The 17,304-nt window shown below is 46.6% G+C and overlaps 1 long non-coding RNA gene and 1 pseudogene across 1 annotated transcript in view; one reads left to right on the top strand and one right to left on the bottom strand.

Moving 5' to 3' along the window:
• Positions 1–17,304, top strand: part of LOC148474668 (uncharacterized) — a 41,575-nt gene that overhangs the window by 21,684 nt on the left and 2,587 nt on the right. The window lies entirely within an intron of this gene.
• Positions 12,777–17,304, bottom strand: part of LOC148474669 (fatty-acid amide hydrolase 1-like) — a 54,215-nt pseudogene continuing 49,687 nt past the window's right edge.

Raw genomic sequence — 17,304 nt, forward strand, 5'->3', positions numbered from 1 at the left:
TCTGCCCGGTTCTGAAGAAGCCAGAGGAGTTCCTGAAAGCAGTTGTGCACAGGAACAGAACGCTTAAGAATAATGCAGAAATCCAATCCAACACTGGCACTATTTGTGGTGTCTAGGTAATGTGGATCAGGACTGCGCTCTCCCTATGGAGTCAGTAATTGGTCAGGAAAGTGCAGAACTTGGCATCTGCAGGATGTTTTTTGGTGGCCAGGGCAAAATGTGCAGCAAAGGGACTGAGCTAACAGTTTGTATCTTGACATAGGCGTTACTTGGTATGAACTGGATTCCAGTAACATGATATCTTGCTTCTTTGTAAAGACCCTACTGTGGGTCTGATTCAGCTTGGATCGCAGTTGCTAATATGCACGCAATCGGCCAATTGTTGCGTTCTGTGCATACGAATGCATCACAGTGTGCGTGCGCGAACCGGCCACTCCAATCCGGACTGCCATCGCAGTGACTACGCAGACCCATTGCATAGTGATTGACAGAAAGTACCGTTCGTGGGTGGTTACGGGGGGGGGGAGAAACCCAGGCGCGCCAGGGCGTTTGAACGCCATTGCAGGGGCATGCTTTAAGTATCCACTGAGATGCCCTACGCAGCCTGAGGCCTCATAGTGTGCGATAAAGTTAGCAATTTCTGAGTAAGGTCAGACCATGTGCAAGTGTGCGTGAGGCTGCGATGGTACTTGATTATACCGATGGTTTCACACTCTTTCTAACATTTCAGATGTGTGTAAGGTAAAGTGGGCGTCCTTATGTAGTGCTGCAGCGGCATAGCGATCAGAATTAGCATACTATCGCAGTGGAACTGCGTGCGTATTAGCAATTTCATTAGCAGTTGCATTCCTTGCTGAATCAGGCCCTGTGTTATTTAACTTGACATCCTGATAACCTGATTGTTACTCAGATGTCAAATGGTCATGCAGTTGATTCGATGCCGCGTCCTCAGACGCAGCAGCGGAATACAGAAGCCGGCAGTGGGAATCTTATAACTGAAAGCACCTTCCTGTGGCTTTTGCATACTTTAGCAGAGCCTCGGAGAAAGAAAGAGACAGAGGCGGAGATATTTACATCTATCTCTGTATTAGGCCCATTGCTGTCAGCTCTCATATCCCAAAGCAGGTTTAGGCTGTTTTTCTTTTTGCAGATAATAGGAAACTGTTTTTGTTCAGGGCAGCTGCTTTCAGCTTTAATATCTTTAACCTTCAGTGTGCACAAAAATGTTCTCCAATTTATTCTAGGGCGGCCCACTTGTAGAACCTTACTGAGACATGGTGACGTCCGCAATAACAAACAAACACAAAAAGGTGTAATAACATGAAAACACAGGAAATGTGTCTTACTTTCCGAGGTGAAAGTTGTGTGTCCCTATGCCAGAAAGTAATGAATATCTGAGCCATGTAACCAAGTAGTAGCTCCCCAAGGTGCAATCAGGGTGCAAACACTCCAATTGGGAAAACAACAGAGACACAATAGCAATCATATGGCCTGATTCATTCGCAACTGCAAATACACACGCAATCGGCCGATTGTTCCGTTCTGCATATGCATAACAGTGTGTGAACCAGCCACTGCTATGGGGACTGCGCAGACCAATCGTAGAGGGATTGACAGGAAGTGCCGTTTGTGGGGAGGTGAGGGTGGGGGATCGGAGAAACACAGATGTGCTAGTGCGTTTGAACGCTGTTGCATGGGCGTGCATAACTTATTCACAACAAAGCCTTAGGCAGTTTGAGAACTCATAGCGTATGATGAGGTTATCAATTCCTGAGTAAGGTCAGAGCTTGTGCAAGTGTGCGTGAGGCTGCGATGATACTCGGTGTTACCGATGGCTTTGCAGTCTTGCTATGGATTACGGATGTGTGTAAGGTAAAGTGGGAATCCTTATGTAGCGCTGTGACGGCATAGTGATCGCAATGGATTAGCATACTATCGCAGTGAGACTGTGGGCCTGATTCAGAGCCGGACGCTCTGACCAGAGCGCTCGCTCTGAATCAGGACCCTCCTACCTAAAAATGGAGAGGCCTCCTGGCCGCTCGCATAGCTGTGGGTGACCACCCACAGCTTATGCGAGCGGCCAAAAAGATGGGGCCATCGGGCTTGCGACGAGACCCTGCGGTAGGGTCCAGGAGTGCTTTTGGCTCTATCCGTCTGGGCAGCAACGCCCCCCAAAGGGGGCGTGCTGTCAGTCACCATCGACAGCACGCCCCCTTTGGTGCGAGACCCATAGTGACAGCTTGGCTGTCGCTATGCGGGTCTCGCGCATGCGCACGATGGAACTCCCTCTGTCGTGTGCATGCGCATTAGGGCACCATTGACCCGCTTGCAAGCATCCTGCGCTCGCGAGTGGATCTGAATGAGACCCTGTGTGCGTAATCACTATTGCAATAACAATTGCGTTCCGTAATGAATCAGGACCATAAGTGTAGTATCTTTATACACCAAATCATTATAACCAAAGGGGGTAATTAACACACATATAATTAAGAGAGTTTAAAGCCATGTATTTGAATCATAAATGTTTCAAGCATTTATCTCAGTCCACTCCAGCTAGGGAAAGAAATTCCAAACACCAATTTCTGAGTACGATGTTTAAGTGGACCTCAGGGTTCATGGCTCTTTGGTTGATAGTGGGAGCCCAATGATGGTGGTGGGGCATGCCACCCTGGGGGTGTGGGGGTTGTGCATCTTTGTTGGTGGTGGGGGCACATGCCATTCAGGGTGGTGGTGGGAGCACATGTCTCTCTTCATGGCTCCTGAATGTCAGGGCTGTGGTCTTGTTTGGGGTTCTTGTTATTGTAATGATAGTGTGACACAATTGCAACACAAAATATCAGCGCCTGTACAAGAATAAGTATGCACAAGATCACCACCCAAAACTGCAGATAATTTGAAGGAGGTTGGTATTGTTCAGGGGGCATTGAGGCACTGGCCTCTCCGTTGGTCATGTGGGACCTGGCCACTCCAATGTCCCTGGCTTTTCCAGTTATTTTAGCGGCAATTGTGATCATTTTGAGGGTGCTAGCTTGTCTAATGTTTAAGGGGGCACTGGCCTCACCCATGGCTGCCTCAGGGACACTGGCCTCCACTGTGGCAATCTCAGGGGCACTGGCCTCTCCCATAGTGGCCTCAGGGGTGCTGACCTCTCCTGAGGTGATCTCAGAGGCACTGGCCTCTCCGGTGGCAGTCTTGGGGGCACTTGCCTCATCCATGGTGATGTCGGGGTCACTGGACTTGACAGATGTGATCTCAGGGGCACTGGGCTCTTCAATGGCTGACTCAGGTGCACTGGCCTCTCCTTTGTTCTTGCGGGTTCTGGCCACTCCAATGACCCTGGCTTTTTCAATTATTTTAGCAGCAATTGTGATCATTTTGAGGGTGCTAGCTTCTCTAATGTGTATGGGGGCACTGGCCTCACCCATGGCAGCCTCAGGGACACTGGCCTCTACTGTGGCAATTTCAGGGGCACTGGCCTCATCCATAGTAGCCTCAGAGGCGCTGGCCTCTCCTGAGGTGTTCTCAGAGGCACTGTCCTCTCCGGTGGTCTTGGGGGCACTGGCCTTACCAATGGTGATGTCAGAGTCTTTGGACTCTACAAAGGCAATCTCAGGGGCACTGGCCTCTGGTGGTAGTCTCAGGGGCACTGGCCTCTTCTGTGGTGGTCTTGGAATTGCTGGCCTCTCCCATGGTGTCCTTGGGGGCACTAACCTCTCCTTCAGGGTGTGTAAGGGGAGACTATATAAATAAAAGATAAAAATATAAAACAGTGATACAACTATAAAGATAAATGTTTTGTCAAGTTAAAAACTGCTGCTGTATATATAACATACAATGGGACATTTATGAAAATTGGTCCACAGGTAACTTCTAAGAGTATGTGGCACTGTCATCAGTAGCCAGACTGTGAATATTTTAGCCTCACACCTACCCTACTCCAACATATACTACTCTCACTGGTACACCATCACATCCACTCCAACCTATACTACTTACACTGGTATACCCTCACACCTACCCTACTCCCACCTATACTACTCACATTGGTATGCCCTCACACCTACCCTACTCCCAACTATACTACTCTCACTAGTACACCATCACATCTACTCCAACCTATACTACTCACATTGGTATGCCCTCACACCTACCCTACTCCCAGCTATACTACTCTCACTAGTACACCATCACATCTACTCCAACCTATACTACTCACATTGGTATGCCCTCACACCTACCCTACTCCCACTGGTACAGCCTCACACCTGCCCTACTCCCACATATACTACTCTCACTGGTACACCATCACATCTACTACAACCTATACTACTCACATTGGTATGCCCTCACACCTACCCTACTCTCACTGGTACAGCCTCACACCTACCCTACTCCCAACTATATAACTCACACAGGTACACCATCACATCTACTCCCACCTATACTACTCACACTGGTACAGCCTCACACCTACCCTACTCCCACATATATTACTCACACTGGTACACCCTCACACCTACCCTACTCGTCCTATACTACTCACCCTGGTATACTTTCACACCTACCCTACTCCCACCTATACTATTCACACTGGTATATGATCACACCGACCCTACTTCACCTATACTACTCACGTTGGTATACCCTCACACCTACCCTACTCCTCCTATACTACTCACACTGGTATACCCTCACACCTACCCTACTCCACATACTGTATACTACTCACACTGGTACCCCCTCACACCTACCCTACTCTCAACTATACTACTCACACTGTTATACCCTCACACGTACCCTACTCCCAACTAAACTACTCACACTGGTACATCCTCACACCTACCCTACTCCCAATTATACTACTCACATTGGTACAGCCTCACACCTACCCTATTTCTACCTATAACAAAATCCACCAGTAATCCCATTTTTGGAACTGTCTTAATCCTCTTTCTGAGTCAGTCTCACTCTTTCCATCTAAAATGTGACATTTTCTCCTTAGACTGTAATCTAACCCATGAGCAGGGCCCTCCCAAACCATTTTATTTTTTTTGTCTACCATTTATGTCCCTGTTTTAATTATCATGTGTTTTCCTTTCTGTCTATTGCTGCCCAGTGTAATGTTTTACAAATCAGATACAACAATAATAATAGCAATATTAATAATAACATTTATTCATAGTATTTGAGCTCTAATGACTAAAGTAGTTCCTACGCAACTTGTTACATGATAACCATACTTGCCTACTTTTGAAAAAGCATTTCAGGGAGATTGTGAAAGTAACACCTATGAGCGCGGTGGTAAAGTGGGTGTGTACTGCTATATCTGAGAGGCGAGCTATAAAACTGACTTCCATCCACATGTAAACAAGCCCCAAAGAAATGAGTAAAATCTACTTGTTAATGAAATCACACTGATACTTTTCAGGGCTTGCTCTTGTATTGTGTTTTACAAGGGGTTCCATATAAGAGGCCGAAAGAAACCTTATATGAAAATTAGCGATGTTTGCTGACCCCCGTGTTTTGGTTTTGGAGCTGGATTCATCATTGTATTTTTTGGGGTTTTGGATTTGCAAAACCACCCTTAAGTGTGTTGGTTTTGATTTTGGATGTGAATTTAAAAAACAAAATAGATTAAAAAATAAATAAAAACAGCTAAAATCATGTAATTTATGCAATCCAAAACCCAAAATTCGGATTTAAAATCCGAATTCCGAACCACGAGAACATTAGAACCGCGACTCAGGAGATCAGAACCGTGACTTGGATTTACCCGGATTCATGAAATTCGGATGGATTCGTATTTCTGGAAGACCGAGCCACACATCTCAATGCAGGGAAATGACACTGATGAGCCCATTTGAATGTATATGTCTCTGAATTTTATTTTCCCAAGTATATAACAGCTTCCTAATGGAGTAAGGTGCAATCAGGGAGATTGCTGGACTCTTCAGGGAGTCAGGGAGATATCTGCTATTACTTCAGGTAGTCTCCCTGACAATCAGGGAGAGTTGGCAAGTATGATTCATAACTCAATGACATTTTGATGCACGTGTCACAAAATATTTAAATATTATTGAATATGAATAAACAAAATGATACTCACAATATCTCCATCATATTCATAATCTTCCAATTGGCACTGTATGCCAGGGAGAAATGCAAGGACTGTAAGTACAAAGACAACATGTTACAGCCTTTAAAACTAACAACAAGTATAATCTCACACCAAAAAATAAATATATCAGTATATTAGTTACGAAGAAATAGTACTTTTTTATAATCTTTCAAGACCCATCCACTTCATCTATTTCATTTGAGAAATGATTTGTATATATGAAGGTGCTACCTAGTAATCTTATGGTTACCACTATTGAAAAAACACAAGAAAAGATAAGATTTTATCTGGTGCACTAATGGGATCCAAATATCCTTTCGTAGCTTTGGGTTCATATATTTAAAATATAACTTTTATTCTTATTAATTAAAATAGTAGCTAGATCCAAAAATAAAGGCGAAATATGATTGACAAAAAAGAGTATAAAGAAAGTGTGTATACATATGTAAGAATGATGTTACAGCCTTTACCTGTGTATATATGACTATGCAATAGTGTGTTATGTTCATGTGCTGCTATGTACGTTTTCTAATAAATACACATGAATAAACATTGGAAACCACACACACCCCCCTTTTAGTGTGAGCCCCACATGCACAGCTTGCTCCGCTTTCTGGCTGGGCAATCTTGGCAAATATCAGGGTTGGACTGCCCATCTGGAAGTTCTGGCAAATGCTAGAAGGGCCAATGCCCAGATGGGCTGGACCGGCCCGACCAATGTCGGTCTTTGGATTTGTTGGCGCACGCCCTGCCGCCTGCAGCAGCCCTTGAGAATGACAGCCCTATTTTTGGGTGCGTGCTCACAAGTGTCCCTCTTCCCCATCTTCAAAAGTTGGGAGTTATGCCAATGTAGTGCCAGCGTTACCTAACAGAACCAACCAAATACCAAATGTTTAACTATAGCACATGTATGAATCCCCTGCAGGATGAGCTCTGTAGTGTGTGTATTTTAATACAGAGAATAATGTACACTTCTATGTCCTAATATTATATATAGTTGTAAGAGCATAGACTAAGAAGTGGGAGGAGTCAGGAATAGTAAGGGGAGGAGTTTATGCCAGGAGTCAGATGCTGATACGAGGTGGGCCTGTGTGCTTTAAATGCCAGGGCCTATTTTTGGTCCCAGTCCGGCCCTGGCAAATATGATATATAAAAGCCTAACTGTGGCATGTATGTCCCAGGGATAAGTGGCGTCTATGTAAAGAAACCCGAGAAATGTGTCTGCCTCTCTTTGGTTACATTTATAAAATAAATATAAAATAATGTTACATGCATGCAAGCTAAATGTTGGAATACTCACAGCATAGGATCCAAAGCATCTTGCTCTGTGTACACCTCATTGCAAATCAGGGGCCTGTGTCTGGGAGGGGAGGTTATATGGCAGTAATGACATCACACACTGTGATGTCATAGTAGTCTGCTTTACAGGGAAACTGCACCTCAATAATAAGTGACCTGTATAAGTATCAGTAGTTATACAGGTAGAATGACCGGTAATGCTGCCTCTCAGTACACTAGGAACTACTGACGTACACTTTGTGCCTCTGATGTCACTAGTTCTCAGTGAGGTGGTAGGAGGAATATTGGTTCAGCCCTCAGAGCACCTGCTTGCCCTGTGTCTAGGTGACAGATAAAGGGAAGATATTGTTGTTATGTGTGCGCTATTTGGCGGTGATAATAGTGACACTAGTGGGATTGCTGATACATCAACTGCTCTTTATACAGATAAAAAATACGCATTTATTGTGCTTAAAATGCAGAAGCAATTGCGCCCGATTTTGCATCCACCTCTCCACTGGCCACAATATGTGTATTTTATTATCAATATATCTGAGTACTAAGTGATGCAATATATAGGAGGTTACATCCAGTGCAAGATTAATGTCCACATGGGCCTGGAGCTGACATTTATGAAGGTCCTATTGTGTGCCGCTGCAGGGGGTGTGACCAGCGCTGCAGCAGTGTGACTGGTGATGTGGGGTCATGACCAGTGTGGTGTAGGTGTGATTTACATAGGGGTGTGCAGGTGGCGGAACTACCGGCGGTGCAGCTGGTGCATTCCACTGGGGCCCACTGCAATAAAGGGTCCTGCAACTGGCTGCATTATAATGAGTCAGATTGACTGGTTATACACCACCACGTGACGCCAACCCGTCCCAGTGGTAACATTATGGAATGATGAGCTGCCTGTGGTCGTGGATGTGATCCGGCTGGAGTTGGCTGGGCCCCCTCTCCTCCCCTTATATCCTCTCTCCTACTTGTTCCTCCCGGTCCCGCCCTGCTTTTCCCCGACTGGCCTGGCTCTTCCTCTCTGAGGTAGTCCTTGCCACTGGTGCCTGGGATCTGATTTCACAATTTCGTGACCGTCCCCGTTGTTAAAATCCAAGGAGGAGAGGAGGATCCACGAGCTGCAGTTCTGGGATCACGTAAGTAAATAGTAATATAAGTAATATATTTGTCACCCTCTCCCTGTCACCTCTCCCTGTCACCCTCTCCCTGTCACCACTCCCTGTCACCCACTGCATGTCACACACTGCCTCTCACCCTCTTCATCACCCTCTCCCTGTCACCCACTGCCTGTCATCCTCTCCCTATCACCCAGTCCCTGTCATCCTCTCCGTCACACACTGCCTGTCACCCTCTCCTTGTCACCCTCTACCTGTCACCCAGTTCCTGTCACACACTGCCTGTCACCCTCTCCCTATCACCCTCTTCCTGTCACCCAGTCCCTGTCATCCTCTCCCTGTCACACACTCCATGTCACCCTCTCCTTATCAGCCACTGCCTGTCACCATCTCTCTGTCACCCTCTACCTTTCCCTGTCACCCACGGCACTGTGAACTTGGGGTGGGGCAGAGGAGGGGGGCCCAAACATATTTCTGCACATGGGCCCACCAGTCACGAGTTCCGCCACTAGGGGTGTGGCCTGTGTTGTGGGTGTGTTTTGACTGTATACAATGCCATAACTACAGGTATGCAACCGGTGTTAAAATCCAAGGAGGAGAGGAGGATCCACGAGCTGCAGTTCTGGGATCACGTAAGTAAATAGTAATATAAGTAATATATTTGTCACCCTCTCCCTGTCACCTCTCCCTGTCACCCTCTCCCTGTCACCACTCCCTGTCACCCACTGCATGTCACACACTGCCTCTCACCCTCTTCATCACCCTCTCCCTGTCACCCACTGCCTGTCATCCTCTCCCTATCACCCAGTCCCTGTCATCCTCTCCGTCACACACTGCCTGTCACCCTCTCCTTGTCACCCAGTTCCTGTCACACACTGCCTGTCACCCTCTCCCTATCACCCTCTTCCTGTCACCCAGTCCCTGTCATCCTCTCCCTGTCACACACTCCATGTCACCCTCTCCTTATCAGCCACTGCCTGTCACCATCTCTCTGTCACCCTCTACCTTTCCCTGTCACCCACGGCACTGTGAACTTGGGGTGGGGCAGAGGAGGGGGGCCCAAAACATATTTCTGCACATGGGCCCACCAGTCACGAGTTCCGCCACTAGGGGTGTGGCCTGTGTTGTGGGTGTGTTTTGACTGTATACAATGCCATAACTACAGGTATGCGACCGGTGATGCTGCACTGCTCTGTTTGCAGCACTGTCGCTACCCCATGGCCCTTGTTACTGGCTTGCAGGGTGCTTGCACCATGCAGCCAGTATCACTCCTGCAGTGCTGCCCAGTCAGACACCCTGCAGTCTTTGCACCGTCTTCAGGATGCTCCGGGCAGTGTTGCAATTCCAGGCCCCTCTACGGGACATCATGCACTTGGGGGGCAGTGCCAGACACAGGGCGGTCTGGAGTAAGCTGATTGTATGTGTGTGTGTGTGTTGTGCTCTGGAGCCAGCTGATTGTATGTGTGTGTGTGTGTATGGGTGTGACATGTGTGGATGGCTTGTATAAAACACACTGACCCGTTTACATAATCAATGTTTCAGAACTTGTATTTGTCCTTTTGGTAATCCTGAGAAAGGAATGAATACAAGTTCTGAGATTGATTACTTAAATGGATTTTGGTGTGTTTTATACAAACCGACAGTCATGTTGACATGAAAATTAATGATAAAATTTCGGTGTATTTGTGTATGAGGGGGGGTTAGGCCCTAGGGCAGGTGTGGGGAACTTTATGATATATATAACATTATTCACGGGCCCGGTCCAGGCTACTCTCCCTTGATGTGATGTCGCCGGTGATTACAGTAATTCCCGGAGCATCCTGAGGATTCTCTAGGGAGCTGTAAGGGCAGCGATGTGACCGTCTGAGGCGTCCTAAGCTCCTGGTGGCACTGCTGCATAGATTCTGGCTGCAGAGTGCCATTCTAGGCCCCCTGCTAGCCAGATGAGGCTAGCAGAGAAAAGTTCAGAGGGCCAGACCAAATGACTCTGCGGGCCTTATATGGCCCGAGACCTGAGGTTCTCCACCCCTGCACGATGTGGGGGAGGAGGATAGGTTTAGACACTGCACGGAGGGTTAGGCACTAGGGGAGGATACAGTTAGATTGTGGAGGGTGGCTAAGGTTAGGCACTATAGGGTGGGTTAGAGGTAGGGATTAGGGTTAGGTTGTGCAGGGAGGTTAGGCACAGGGCCAGCTCCAGGGGTAGCACCCCCTGTGCCGCCCAGGTGGTAGTCTCCCCCTAATTACTATAGGCCATGCCCCCTAAATGACATTATTTGGGGCATGCCCGCATGGCACTCCTCCCGTGTAACTTCAGGCTGGGGGGAGCCCAGCACTTTGTCACTAGCTGGGTATCCCCCAGGCCTCTCCCAGCACTGAATGGATGCCGCACACATGCGCACAGCATCCATTCAGACTCCGGGGTCCAGCACAGCCGCGTCAGTGGGGGTACCCGACATCCCAACCAGACCACCCACGGGCCACTTCGGCCCATGGGTGGAACAGTGTTGTCCCGCTGAAATCGGGATGTTGGGGAGGGCACCCCATTTCGGCTGCACTGGTCGAACATCCCAAGAGCTGGCCCTGGTTAGGCACTAGGGGAAGGTTAGGGTCAGGCTGCAGGGGGAGAAGTGGGTTAGGCACTGCAGGGAGGGGTAGGGATTAGGTTTAGGGATAGGGGGGAATACTCACCGGAAGGCAGGAGCAGCAGAGGTCAGGTCATAAATGCTGGGACCCGGAAGCTGCGCTGGAGCTGCCACAGCCGTCAGGAGCATGTAAGTGGGCCAACAGGGATGATATGTCGCTATTCCATCACAGTCTACATGATGAATGTCGACATATCATACCACACCCGCTTTAGTCGCCATAAGTGTGTCTCAAGCTCCTGTACCCTCCCTATTTACCACTGTGTGTGTGATCTCTCTCTCTCTCTCTCTCTCTCTCTATATACACACACACACACACACATATGATATGTGTGTATATATATATATATATACACATATTATAAATAATATATATGTATAATATATGCTCCTGTATCCACCTAATTTCACACACACATATATATATATATGTAAATAAATATATAGATACATACATATACACAAAACATACATAAATAATACACAGAGGCCAAACTTTACACTGACCTGTTAACCTTAAGTGACATGCTGGGCTGCAGTGCCTTCCATCCTGAACTAGGCGATTGGTCTGGTGAGTCACAGGACACAGCTTTGCAGTAGGAGAGCTCAGGAGGCAGAGCTTAAGGCACGTAGGGGCGGAGCTTCAATGGCCAGTGATGGGCGGGGTTTAGGTCAACCAGCTGAGAGGGGGGGTGTGGGGTTACGATGGGCTCAGCTTTGTGCGGCCAGGAGGTGAGTGAGCTGGGCAGTGAGCTCGGCTGTCGGTGGTGACAGGAAAAAAAACTTTTTTCCTGTCTGTACTGCAGTCAGTGTATCCTGTGTGACTAGTTTCAATGGTAGGCCTGGAGCTGTAGCTCCACCCGCCCCACTGTTAATCCGGCCCTGATAGGGGCCCCCAAATGTTCTGATTCAGAGCCACTCCTAAGCGGCAGCTCGTTCGCTCCGAGTGATGTTTGGCCAACTGCGCATGCGTACGGATCGTTATACGCATGCGCGAACCAGTCAGTGCGGTCGAAATTCATGTGCTCACAAAATAGCGAATGCCTGCTAATTTGAGTGACAGAATGAGGCGTTTGTGGGTGGTAACAGGGGAAGGTGCTTGAAAACGGGGAGTGTAAATCAGAACGCAGGCGTGCTTAATGGTCAAAACGGGCGTTTTATGGGTGTGCATAATTAAAACAGCAGCGTCATTAACCACGTCACTGGGTTATTTTATAGCCAGAACTGCTAGCAAAATTGTGGTAGCAAAAACCGACCACAAGAATAGCGAGCAGTTCATACCCTGTTCGATGTAGTCGATTAATCTAATAAATAGCGGACATGACGTAGGATGCGAGCGGCCAGGGGGCGTAGTTTCCCAAAAAACGACCGCAAGTTTTGTTCGCTCGTTCAGACCTAGAGGCGTGAACAGAACACAACAGCGAACGGTTCATTTGAATAGCCACCCCTATTTTCAGGACGAGCGAGCACTAATTGCGTCCAGCTCTGAATCAGGCCCAAAGAACGTTGCAATGTCAGTTAAACACATATTCACTCCATTGTATTTGAAATCTTTCTAACGTAAATATGTTTATTATAGCTGAACATTCATAGTTATATTACACACGATACAGATGAAAATAACTGCTTTGCTATAAGAATCCACATTGCTCAGTCTACCTATGGCTGTCACTTGCTGCTGTCCATGAAGAGGATCAGTCAACGACTAGTAACCCTCTACAGATAACAAAATAATAAAGAGTAGCGATATAGGTTTCTCTAATGAAATAACAACTAATAATATATGTTTATAGTCATCTCTAATGAGTTGCCCAAGAGCTAGGCAGGGGCTTATCGCCTCTTTTGGGATGGCCGCTGAGGGTCTCGACTTCTTTCATGAGACGCAGGCAGAGCTCATCCTGGTGGGTAAGCGCCACACACTGAACAGACAGCGGTAGACCCACCCCTCCTTCCACAGCCTGCAGAGATAGTGATAGAGAAGCAGTTACACAGAGTAAACAGTAGGGGGAGGAAGAGAGACATGGCACATAACCACTGAGCCCCAGCAATGTTTAGACACCTGTCCAGGCTTTGTACTCATATATATATAAATAAACACAATCCTGGAGATTAAACACTTTATAACAATAGTATTATGGGCTCTATTTAATAGAATCCGCATTTTGAATGCAGATTGTAGTGTGATATTACCGACTGAATTCGTATTGCAAATTCAGGCAATGGGCTCTATTTATTAACATTATTTTTACTAAAATAAAGTAAAAAAGGGTGTTTTCACACCCTTTTCACATTATTTTAGTTTCACTTGTAGTTATTACAGGGCAATTGGAGTAGAATTAGTAAAATTCTACTCCAACCCCTAATTATCACTTATTTTTAGTAAAGCAGATCGCATTTCCCATAATTGTAATGGGAAATGTGATCCGACCATAGTTACTAAAAATAAATTGTAAAAAACTACCGGGGGAAGCCCTGTGATAATAACGCCACCTGGAGGTGGCGTTATCCAGGGTCTCCCCCGGTTACCGGCCTCCTGCTCTGCTCTAACGGGGAGAGCAGAGGCGGGAGCCGGTACCAGTAATCAGCTATGTGGTCTAAATAGACCGCAAGCTGATTGCTGTAAAAAAAATTAAAAAAAAAATGAAACATTTTTTTTTTACTTACCTGAATCCAGGGACCGGTGATCGGGCCTCCGGTGATGGCTCCTCTCCGGTCAGCTGGTCTCCCACAGTGCACTGCTGCCCGGTCATCAGGTGATCGGGCCCCAGTGCAGTATGGGAGATCACCTGATCGGGAAGCCCGGAGAAGATCACCAGAGGCCAGGAGGATGTAGGTAAGTGTAATGAAGGGAGGGGTGGAGTCGCGGTGGGGGAGGGGTGGTCGCGGGGGTCCGCGATCGTGGGGGGCGGGGCTTAGCGTTGGTGGGGGGTAGCAGCGACGGTGGGTTGGCGCATGCGCGGGCTCTTAGTCACTGTATTTTTTCCGAAAATACCGCGACTAGAGTGCGGATGGGATCCGCAGGTACAGAGCTTTATCACAAGCTCTGTCCCTGCAAGGGATTTATAGTAGTACGAATTCACTCGGTAATATCACACTACAATCCGCATTTAATATGCGGATTGTAGTAAATAGAGCCCAATCTCACAGGGAATTTTACTAATTCTACTCCAATTGCCATTTAGTAACTTTAGGTGAAACTAAAATAATGTGAAAAGGGTGTGAAAACACCCTTTTTCACTCTATTTTAGTAAAAATAATGATAATAAATAGAGCCCTATGAGAGATAGCACAAATAAACCTCACCTATATCTTAAAAACCACTATAATAATTACCTTCTTATACAGTTTGTCCCAGGGATCATTACAGTAACCTTTGTAATTTTTTAGCTCTTCCTCATCCTCCGCAGTGACGGAACCGACAGGAACGACTCCAGCCGGATAAGTTAATACATTGTACAGCATTGTGCAGGCAATGGGAGCTGAGAGACATAAGAGAGATTGGTGACTTATGTAAGCTTCTAAGTGGCGCCCTCTTATCGCTTTGTTTGTCTAATACCCAAACCCAAACTTATAGCTGTATTGCTTCATAATTGAACAGCGCTGTGGACTATGCTGGTGCTATTTACATACATGTTAATAATAAATCATTTAGGAAGGGTTTTGTGACATCATGTGCCTAACCCTAATCCTCCCCCAAGTGCCTAACTTTAACCCCTAACCCTCCCCCTAACCCCGCTACTCACCTTCGGAATGCTGGTGGTCGGGATTCCAGCGCCAGGACCTTGACCGGTGTCGGCATGCCGGCACCGGTATTTTAAGCACTGGCATCCCCTTTGCTAGGATATTAACTGTATCCCCTGTGAGCTTCACATCATACGTCTTATTTTGTCACTGTTGCACACTAATTGCCATTGTGTACAAAATGAGGTTACAATATTACTGAGCATTTCTCCTTTGTATAAAACCAATGCTCTGTATATGTACTGTCCCCAAACACCTGCTCATTACAGACCAATCACTCAGTGCCAGAGCCGTAACTAGACTTTTTGGTGCCCTGTGCCAGAAAGAGCATTGGCGCCCCCTCATTTTTCAAATAGGGACATAATGCACCCAAAAAAGGGCCATGGCTTCATGGGGAAGGGCCAGGGAAGTGATAGAAGAGACCAGGAGATGCTGGGGATGAAATAAGAGGAAGCTACAAGCAAGAATGATAATAAACAGAAATTTGACAGGCCCAAACAGCGCCCCCTAACCTGTGGTGCCCTGTGCCATGGCACAAGCCACACTACCTTAGTTACAGCCCTGCTCAGTGTACTTTGATGTGTGCTTCTATACGTAACATTTTGTAGTATAAATCATAAATGAGGATGGATCTTTGATCAGTGTCTGTGGCTTGTGGTATACTGTATTTGTGTCTTGGATTTGATCCCCATAATTACAGTGCTTAAAACTATTCCATATACCAAAGTTTCACAAACTCCGCCATTTACAGTCCAGGTTTTATGGATAGCCATACCGAAATCCAGATGGTTAAATCAAATTGACTGAGGTACTAATTAAGTCATCTGTGCTCAAGTATGGATATTCTTTAAAACCTGGACTGTAATGGCAGAGTTTGGGAACCACTGCCATATACTTTTGGTATACGAAGCTCTATGAGTATGACTATATGAGGCATGTTTGGTTGGTTGCCTATGGGTATACTGACCATACGGGGCACATTAGATTGATGGAATACAATGCTCTATGGGTGTATTGGCGATAAGAGGCACATTAGGTTGGTGGCATACAAAGCTCTATGGGTATACTGGCCATAAGGGGCACATTAGGTTGGTGGCATACAAAGATATATATCGGTATAGTGGCCATACAGGGCACATTAGGTTGATGGAATACAAAGCTCTATGGGTATACTGGCCATATGGGGCACATTAGATTGATGGAATACAATGCTCTATGGGTATATTGGCCATTAGAGGCACATTAGGTTGGTAACATACAAAGATCTATATCGGTATAGTGGCTATACAGGGCACATTATGTTGGTGCATACAAAGCTCTATGGGTATACTGGCCATAAGGGGCACATTAGGTTGGTGGCATACAAAGCTCTATGGGTATACTGGCCATAAGGGGCACATTAGGTTGGTGGCATACAAAGATATATATCGGTATAGTGGCCATACAGGGCACATTAGGTTGATGGAATACAAAGCTCTATGGGTATACTGGCCATTAGAGGCACATTAGGTTGGTGGCATACAAAGCTCTATGGGTATACTGGCCATACGGGACACATTAGGTTGGTGGCATACAAAGATATATATCGGTATAGTGGCCATACAGGGCACATTAGGTTGATGGATTACAAAGCTCTATGGGTATACTGGCCATATGGGGCACATTAGATTGATGGAATACAATGCTCTATGGGTATATTGGCCATTAGAGGCACATTAGGTTGGTAACATACAAAGATCTATATCGGTATAGTGGTTATACAGGGCACATTATGTTGGTGCATACAAAGCTCTATGGGTATACTGGCCATAAGGGGCACATTAGGTTGGTGGCATACAAAGCTCTATAGGTATACTGGCCATACGGGGCACATTAGGTTGGTGGCATACAAAGATCTATATCGGTATAGTGGCCACACAGGGCACATTAGGTTGATGCAATACAAAGCTCTATGGGTATACTGGCCATAAGGGGCACATTAGGTTGGTGACATACAAAGCTCTATGGGTATACTGGCCATATGGGGCACATTAGGTTGGTGGCATACAAAGATCTATGAGTATACTGGCCATATGGGGCACATTAGGTTGGTGGCATACAAAGCTCTATGGGTATACTGGCCATATGGGGCACATTAGGTTGGTGACATACAAAGCTCTATGGGTATACTGGCCATAAGGGGCACATTAGGTTGGTGGCATACAAAGCTCTATGGGTATACTGGCCATATGGGGCACATTAGGTTGGTGACATACAAAGCTCTATGGGTATACTGGCCATATGGGGGACATTAGGTTGGTGACATACAAAGCTCTATGGGTATACTGGCCATATTGGGCACATTAGGTTGGTGACATACAAAGCTATATGGGTATACTGGCCATACGGGGCACAT

The sequence above is a fragment of the Taudactylus pleione genome, unplaced genomic scaffold (genome assembly GCF_031769625.1).
Source record: "Taudactylus pleione unplaced genomic scaffold, aTauple2 ptg000824l, whole genome shotgun sequence".
NCBI classification, from domain to species: domain Eukaryota; kingdom Metazoa; phylum Chordata; class Amphibia; order Anura; family Myobatrachidae; genus Taudactylus; species Taudactylus pleione.